General features: G+C 36.4%; 1 protein-coding gene across 2 annotated transcripts in view; it reads left to right on the top strand.

Moving 5' to 3' along the window:
* The first annotated feature begins 5,813 nt into the window (after positions 1-5,813).
* The window catches only part of abat (4-aminobutyrate aminotransferase), a 58,868-nt gene continuing 54,950 nt past the window's right edge, over positions 5,814-9,731 (top strand). Inside the window, exons 1-2 of one of the 2 annotated variants that reach the window (XM_042505392.1) lie at positions 5,814-5,878; positions 7,826-7,894. The gene's annotated coding sequence lies outside the window, so the exon portion shown is untranslated. The remainder of the gene's footprint in view (positions 5,879-7,825; positions 7,895-9,731) is intronic. The other variant, XM_042505393.1, reaches the window with a different exon arrangement.

Raw genomic sequence — 9,731 nt, 5'->3', positions numbered from 1 at the left:
ATCTGTACTGAATGGACTGATGTATTAATCCTTTTTTTGCATTTATTTTGGATGGGACATGACATGTATGAATACACTTGAGTGTTTTGTATGTTGAAAAATAAAGATTTTAAGTAATACAAAAATAATACATGTAATATGCCCTTTTTGTTAAGGTATATGCACTGCTGGAAAAAGGCAGCATTTTGTTTTTGATTTTTTTTTAAATGCTCTCTGTGCTCGGGTCAGGTCACATGTCTATGCAGGTTTTCATAACAGATTTGTGCCAAACTTAGGCAATATTTCTGAAATGTTGATAAAACAGATGACTACATTTCCACTGAATGATGCTCTGTGACTTCTCCTCTCGTGATAACATTCTAAGAAGCATGGTGATGCATGTTCAAAACATTACAGCTTTACTTTTTTTGGTTTATGGTGAAAATATATGCTATTTCCACGAGGTGCACTGTCAGTCAATGTTGCTACACAAAAAATACTAATGTTTAAATATTGGTGTTGCTGCTAATCATTGACATATTCAAGGCTGTAATAATCAAAGAATAACCTCTTAGCAAGTGGTATGTTGAAAATAATTAATTTTTGTATGTGGGTTTTTTTTTATCTAAAAACATTGTTGTATCATGACAAAAACGTGGCATTTAGCATTATGAAAATTAATGGATATTTGATATTTATGATAAGGACTGATGTTGCTTAAAAAGTAACAATAATTTTAATGTATAATATCTTGTAAAGCTTTATTTTGAAAAGTGCATTTTGTGCACAAGTGTATGTAATATTAAAGTGTGCCCTAAGGGTATGATACACTTTTTTCTTGTTATCATTTAAGATTATTTAATATTCGGTATGACATCAGTACCATCACGTCATGATTTTCTTCCCTTTATGCTGGTGTCAGGGTATTCAGAGCTGTATCTTTGCTAAAGGCCAAATGTCAGCTCAAAGAGAATCTTTTACTGACTTTCTTTTGTTCATTCTGGAGCAGCAAGATGCTGTATACAGTCAACATAATTGAATATGGTCAGGTAAAAACATGTTTTGCAGTTTGGTGTCAGGAAATCAACTGGATATTTGTGCCAAGCTGTCACAGACTCTTGATGCAGACAGGCCCAACAGTCTGGATGGTTGGAGGCTGGATCAGATCGTGGCAGTGTGTCCTGCTGAAGGCGTCTGCTCCTGTGTAAGCGTGCAAACAGGCGTGTTTTCACCACATGTTCACGTATTCAGTGATGCTCTCGGCTCTGTGATTTCTCCGGGTCAGTGAACCTTTCCTTCAGAATTTGCAGGATAGGAACTGAAGTGTTTGAACATGAAACAAAACAAAAAGCACCCCCTCACTGTTATACAGGCAAATGTGTTTTGTTTATATCTCACTTCAATATCCATGCAGTCAGTATATAATGCTGCTATAGGAAATATCTGCTTATCAGTTGTTTGGCAAATTTAACCCACTTTTTCATATTAATCTTTTCATCGCTGTCTTAAAAGAGTCAAAACATTGTCTGTGAACTTAACGGTCAATTTGCTGCACATATTTTTGATTTTGTACTTTGTTTGGGAGCCATGAATTTGTTCTTTTTTTGTACTGTAGGAAAACACTATGTCATCCAAAGAGGCACCAAATTGCAGATTCTGAATTCTGAATCTCAGTGGGACTATTCCTGGTTGATTAAAAAGTAGATAAACTGTGTACTGCTGCCCTCTTGTGGGTGCAATTTTAAAAAAAATAATTTTTATGTTTTTTTAAATGCTCTTTCTGAGACCAAGGCATTTTGCTTTCAGCTGTCAGAGCATTCACACCTCTGGTATCTGTCATATTCTTTCAGAAACTTGGAAAAAAAGGGCAATGGGCAACTTGGAAGGAAATATGCCACAAGTGCAAAAAGAGAGGCCTTGAGGTCAGAAACTTGACCCCCACAGCTGCTTTTCTTTATGCTTGTTCTCAGTAGATTTAGTATTTCTACAGGCAAGGTGAGTAAGGCTGAACAGGGTGTTCGTTCAAATTTAGGGACCAATAGGATCTTCTCTCACTAATAAATGTATGCAAAATAACCTTATTTGGTAGCATGTAGTGTCTTCCTAGGGAAGGCTGTTGTTGTTAAATACCAGTCTCACATAAGAACACCTTCAGAGTCTCTGGACGGCATGCACTGCCACACTCTGTATGTTCAGCTATGATTCTCCTCCATCAAGTCTTTATACTGTGTGCAATTCATCTTCCTCAGAGTTCTGAAGTCATTGACTCACCACATCACACTGTTTTTTTCTCATCAGCATATGCAACAATTTATGTGACAGGATTATTTTAATTTTTGAAGCGCTTCTTTCAGGTCATTTTCTTGTTTGTTTTACTTTTTTTCTTTTTGCTATTTTTCAGGTAATTTTCTCTGACTTTTAAAAAAAAAAATTTATTTATTTTTGGCCATTTCCTGTTAAATCACTAATTGCCTTTTCTCCCATGGTTTTGACAGAAATTAAGCCAATTCGCTAAGGTTTCAAAGGGTTAATGTAAGAAGGGTCTCACATCATTATCTTGGGCTCTATATGTTGGTATCAGGGTATATAAGTCATTTTTGTTACCAGGCTTGCAACCAAAAGTCCATTTAAAAAACCCATTGACTTTGAGACAAGGGAACAAGACTTTTAAAAGGCTTCAGAATATCTTAATCAGAGGACAAAATGTCAGAGAGACAAAAAGGTGGAAGAAATGTTCACAATACACAAGCCCGAACCCAACTGAGATTGAGATTGAGAATTCTAGCACACATTTCCCACACAATGCAGTAACGTCAGACATAAAATGATCACAACACTAAAAAATTCTGAAAACTGGAAAAATACTACAGTGTACCAGCGATAACTTGGGTCTGTATTAACCTTCGATCAGCAGAGTGATCAGTCAAACAATAACAACCATTTTCATCTCTCACATCGTGATGGAGTTAATTTTAATTCCTCTGGGTGTCCACACCTTGCAGGCTCACAAAAGGGTGTGTTTGTGACAACCAATTACATCTGTTAAAATTATGCGTTACACCTAACAACGGGGGTCAATTGTGCCTCCTCAATGAGATAAAAGTTTTTATCCCTTCCTTGCTCAGACTTGCTCTGAGACCTTTCTTAAATCGCTCCTAAGCTAGAACTTCCTGCTAAAGATTTTCAGACTAAGTTAGGAGCACTCTGAGAAGATTGTCAGAATGTCTGTGATAAGGCTCCTTTTCAATCACTTAAAGCGATGAGTGAAGAAGAGGAGACACAAGCCATTTTGTGTACCTTGCAATTGGCTATTTATGGGTACAGATGATTAACATGATTAACATGCTACTTGCATCAATATATTTGAACCATACTTTAAGTGTGCTTTGTTTGTTCTTCTATGCATGCATGCATGTATGCATGGGTATATGCATGGATGTATGCATGCATGTATGTATGTACAAGGTACAAGGTAGATTTATTGTCATTTTTCTTAAACGTGGTTTAAGAAGAAATTAGATTGAAAATTGATCCTAAAATCCTGCTACTGTTTTTTTGGCATCGAAGGAGGAGCTGAGGAGTCTCACAGTCTGGGGAAAGAAGCTGCTCTGTAGTCTGGTGGTTCTGCAGCAGATACTTCTGTATCTTTTTCCAGATGGCAGCAGGGTGAACAGACTGTGGCTGTATGTATGCATGTACGTATGCATGTTATGTACATATGCATGTATATATATACTGTATGTGTGTATGTACAGTATGTATGTATGTGTGTGTGTTTGTGTGTGTGTATGTATGTATGTATCTTAGACTTTCACAGGTCAGTATTTTGGCTTTGATAATATTGAGCATGCAAAGCTGTGAACACTTGTGTTTCCATTGCCCTCTCAAAGCAGAAGCTAGCCGGGATAAACCATGTTGTTGTTGTTGTTTCTACAGCAGCCCAGAACGGACAAACCAAACACTGGCTCTAGATAGGGCCATTTGCGTTTCATGTCAGCCAGTATAGTTTACAGCCCCTTAATGACGAGCTGAAAAGTGTTGTAAAAACACTGATTTTTAACAGACTTCCAAACTTGGAAGCATGGACTGAACAGTGCCAAACTGGTCAACATGTATTACTGTGGTGGAGAGAAGGCTCTGTTTTCAAAAGTCTCTGCTCAGTTGTCCATATATGTAGTTTCACACTCCATCACTGTGGTGTGATGATACAGTGTGACTCTGCCTGTTTGTAGATATCAGCTGTATTTTACTGTTTACTGATGGCAAACATCTGTTATCAATTACTGATGCAAACTGAAGATCACCTGCTGCTGCAATAATAGTTTCCCACCAGAGAAACCATAGGAAGTGACATGTAACTTGTAAGCAAATATTGTGCAAATGAGCAACCTGCACTTTCACCAGTTATTTACATGACATCACAAAGAAATGATCTGTTGTTTTATTGTCAGGTTTACATATTTTAATTACACATCAAGTTTCCATTCCATTGAGATGAGTGATTCTAACATAAACTAAAAAGTTGTGTACTATTTATATGATTAAATAAAAAAATAAATAAAAATACGAAAGGAATTCTATGTAGAATGTATTAAAAGTAATAAACATTACTTAAGTAAATAAGCAAAATATGATGAGCTCTATTAATGTAAATTCTCCTAGTTTATATCTTGGTTTTATTTGATTTAACTGCACCAGTGATACTCTTTGCTTTATGTTGGTAATACTGACTTAACTGAATGGACATTTAAATATATGTAATAGTAATAGTCAAGATAAACCTGACAAGAACAAAAATAGACCAAAAAATGTCTTTGAGCGTGTGCCATTTAGCAGCTTGTTTTTCTTCTTACCTGTAATGCACATGACAGTGAATACACAAAAGAGGGACCCCAAAAAATCCTCTCCAGAGAAGTTAACCCTCTTGGCCAACCACATCACTTTATTCAGGCACTGTGTTTTCAGGTTGTTCATCCTTTTGTCCCATTCTCTTCAAAGCACTATCTCAAGAACATTAAAAAGGATTTTCTTCAAATTAGGCACAAAAATCTTCTGGGACTTAATGATAACTTGATAGGTCACTATGACCTTGCATCTGTCTCATTCTCATGAACACAATATCTCAAAAACACTAAGGAAATTTCTTTGAATTTGGCTTTACCGTTCATTTAGACTCATCACTGAAATTATTATAATTTGGTGGTCAAAAGTCATGGTCAGTGTGAACTTGTATCTTTCTCATTGTAGAAAGTAATGCACTGAATAGAATTTGGAAGTTGGAGTTAACAGGTCAAGGTCACTGTGACCTCAAAAAACATGTTCTTGGCCATAACTCAAGAATTCATATGCTAAAATTTCACACAAATTTCTAATATGATAAAATGATGAAATTCTGACATGTTCCAACTTCACTAGAACATCAAAATGTTCTGGCCATTACGCAATGTCACATCTCAGCAACAGAAGAGGGGACATTTAGTCAGATACTAAATTGGTGACACTAATTTTGGATGCTAACCTTGGAACTGTGCTGTTTATAGAAATCCTCTAAGATGTTTGTGAAGCATCCTCGTTTTCACAGACATGGGTGTAAATTTTAAGTGCAATATCAATGGTCCGCAGAGGCATTATTCTCGTTTTACAACTAAAAACACTGCTAAAACACATTTTCATGACGTGCATTATGATTCAGTACAAATAAAGCTTTATTGTGAAAAAAAAGGGGTAGCAAGAGAGCGAGAGAGTGAGGAGGAAAAAGAAAACAAGCCCCTCCCCCTATGGAGAGGCCTGTCAGTGGCTGTGAGGACCAGGGGGAGGCACATAGTCCGTGCAGCCGCCGATCAGCCATCCAGTGTTTGGGGATCTTCGCGCAGATCCTGCTGCTATCTCTGGATCTCCGGTAAGTCTTTCACACACTCCATCCCTGAGTCATGCTGCACCGTGTGTGCACCGGGAGCTGCTCGGATCAAACCGTCATCATGTCGCATTGACAGTCAGCGGCTCGCGACTCGGAGTGTTGCTGAAGCGTCGGGATGCGCAGCCCTCCACAGCGTCCATGACAGCAGAGCACTTAAACCAAGCATAGCCCTCCACCTAACATTACGATAGCAATAGATCTGCGCGCGTGCTAATCGATCTATCACTAATATAATCCATAACTACAACAATCCGCAATCTGAGAGTGCGAGCCGGACAGATCTAGTCGGAACCAGATTCTGCACAAGCCTGGTTATGCAAGAAACACTTGAACGAACAATATGATTTAAAACAAGTTTGAAATGCATTAAGCCTGTGAATGCACTCCGTCTGCTGAAATGCTTTCATGAGTGCAGAGCTCAGCCGGCTCCGATTACTGTTTGAGGAGTAGAGGAGCAGAGGAAGGCTGAGGCAGTCCTCGCCTTTATATCCACATCTATACCGTTAGCCTGCTCCTTCAGCCACCCCACACTGCAAAACCTCACCAGCTGAGCTCACAGAAAGTCAAGCACAACGATGCATAAATATAACTACACATCTTAGTGCGTTTACTGTACATCCAACTGTTAAGTTGACTTGGAATATATTTACTTACACTTCTGAAGCTGTTGCAACTAAAAAATGACACGTGAAATGACAGTTCTTTTTACTTCAGGAAAGTAAGTTAGTCTGACTTCACTTTATCATGACAAACAAGATTTAGCAAATGATGAATTTAGGAGATCTGCCTGTTCTGTTAACATGGTTAAACAAATACAAATAGAACTGAATAGTTTGTGACCAGCAGAATACAGATATATATCACAGCACACTTGGCTAACTGAAGTTGTTCAAACTTAGAAAGATAGATTTTTATTAATCCTTTAGAAACTGTTTGGAGAATTTTACATGCTTTTCTCCTTTTTTATTTTTATAATTTTGTCTGTGTTCATGCATATGGCATACATTTTGGCAAGATTGTGTATTTTTATGTAATCTTGTAGTTTCCAGCTCAGCTCCTACAATAGGTCTAAAATACACAGAGGAAACAAAATATACTGTGCAAAAAAAAACACAATTGAAACCCATTTAAACTGACATTTTTGATCTCACAGCCATCAAAGCATAAAAACATGCACTGTATTATTTCTCAATGTCATTCTTGAGATGTTTTGCTATTTTCCACCTGATGACATCATTTTTTTTAAACCATATTTGGCATATGGAGACAATTCATGCTATTTCCACTAGGTACACTGTCACAATCAATGTTGTTGCTATTAAAATATCCCAGGCTGTGATAGTCAAAAGCATGTAGTATATTAGAAATAAGCACTCAAAAACACATTTGCATCATGACTAAAACCTGGCATTTTAAGGGTTAAAATTCTGAAAAAGAATCAATATTTGATATTTATGATTAGGGCTGATGTTGGTACAAAATTAACTCAATGAAAGTAGAAAATAATATAATTGTACAATATTATTTAAAGTTTGATTTTAAAAAGCGCACTCATGTGCAGAGTGATATGAGTGTGTGTAATATTAAAGCGGGCCATAAGGGTTTAACATCTCATTTTTAAATTGCGACAACTTCACAAAATTAAGTAATGATAACTGTATTTTATGCTAATTTAACAATGAGACATAAAGTAAACATGAAACATTAAGATGAATAGTTATTTTTACTTCCTTTTTTAAGGCAGTCAGTTTCCTGCATGTTTTTAAGTAAAATCAACTTGTCAAATTTTACAGTGCAGCTTATTGGTGGAAGGTGGTTAAAGATTAACTGTAGTTGTAACTTAACATTCAGCACAGGCCTAGTATTAACCACCGTAAAACAATATTTAAACAGTATTGTGTAACATACATGCATAAAATTTTCTTCTAGGCACCCCAACAGCTCAGCTAAAGACTTCTGGAGGTCCTGGAACCCACTTTGGATATTACACAAAAGCAAGTAAGCAGTGCAGTCATTTACACTTTTTTAAATTGGCTTAATTTCTGTTAAAAACATGGGAGGAAGGCGATGAGAAACTTAAGAGTAAATGACCCAGATATTGGCGAGAAATTAGTAAAAAGCAAATCAAAGGAAAAAGGAAAATGTAAAAATATATACTTGCAAACTTGACCCAAAAAACCCTGTTTAAAATTATGATAATTACGAATATAGTTCTTGCAGCATTTCTCTTGTTTTAAAAAAACATCTAAATCAACTAGTTTCTTAAAATTTGTAGGACACTTCTTGTCAAGTTGCTCATTGCCTTTTTTTCCATGTTTTTGAAAGAATCACACCAATTTGTCCAGGGTTCAAAGGGTTAAATACATGTGAAGGATGTCTGAATGCAGTACAAGAAAAGTGACGTCAATCCAGATCTCAAAGGGTTAACCCCTCTTTCACAAGTCATGTTCTTATGCAGCTCCAGTATTCTCCAAATGTGTACACAGTTTACACATACTTCATTTAGTGACCTCCTTTGCTCTTACTAGCCAAATGTGTTTGGACGTGTGAGGAATGTGACTGTGGTGTCCTCTGTGTGCACAGCTCAGTGAAAAGTGAGAACGCCGTCGATGTGCCAGTGAAGAGGAAGTGTGTCAGTTAGTAGCCGATTATTAAGCAGTGATGTGGGTGAGGAAACAGAGGCTGGCATGTAGGAACAGTTCATCACTTGTGTTATATTGTAAATAGAAGTGATAAGATTTAAAATGACCAACTGTTATCTGCAATGTGTGGTATTAATTTATAAATAATTTAATTTTAATTTGTAGTAATTTATATTTTTAACTAACCCACTAGTTTTATACATTGCATTGTAACACAAGGCACAGTTTTATATTTTACATACTCTAAACGCTCAGTGCATTATACATATTACAATTTAAATATTCACATATCAGTGCAAATTGTTTATTACTGTATATCTTACATTTAGATTTTTATACACTTACATACTCAGCATGCTACACATACTTAATTTTAAATATTTGCATTAGGGCTGCATGATCATGGCCAAAATTTAAATCACGATTATTTTGATCAATATTGTAATCATGATTATTATTCACGATTATTCATCATGTTAGGGAAAACATCTTTATTTTTATTGCACTACTTTTCAACAAACAATATGTAAACAGTTTTCAGTGCAAAATGAAACTTTAAAAATCATTTTATTTTATTGTTTTGTTATTTAACTTTAAATTGTAATAAATAAATAAATAAATAAAACATATTATATAACATTTGATAATTCATCCATTGACATTCACTCCATTATATTAGTATAGATTTAGTAAATTGTATTTTTTATTTGTCCTACTCACCAATTGCTAGATGGAGCCTACGGCCAAAGCACTGAAGTCTCGTCCATTTATTTAGAGAAGCTGCCTTGACGACATTCCCGCCACTGTCTGTTGTGATACAGACTAGTTTGTCCTCTTGCAGGCTCCAAAAAAGCAGTGCCTCCTGCAGTACTTGGGCTATAGCTTCTCCTCTGTGGTCTTGTGGGAAAAAATGATGTCTGCAAGCACCGACTTTTCACGTGAAAAGTATTGTCAAGGACAAGTACAGCTCCATTATTCTGCTTGACCATAGGTCAAACGTGGTTGCAAAGAACCCAACAGTTGTGATTTTCCTCTCTATTTCCCCCCGACGTTTCTCATACAGTGTAGGAAGTGCCACTTTGGCGAAATAAGTGCGTGAGGGGATCACATATTTCTTGTCCAGTGTGTTGACCATTTTTCTGAAGCCCTCGTTGATTACTGTATTCATCGGACACGTCTTTGGCCAAATAAAA

Source organism: Plectropomus leopardus, chromosome 17, assembly GCF_008729295.1.
Source record: "Plectropomus leopardus isolate mb chromosome 17, YSFRI_Pleo_2.0, whole genome shotgun sequence".
Classification (NCBI taxonomy): Eukaryota; Metazoa; Chordata; class Actinopteri; order Perciformes; family Serranidae; genus Plectropomus; species Plectropomus leopardus.
This window is presented reverse-complemented; position numbering and strand designations above follow the sequence as displayed.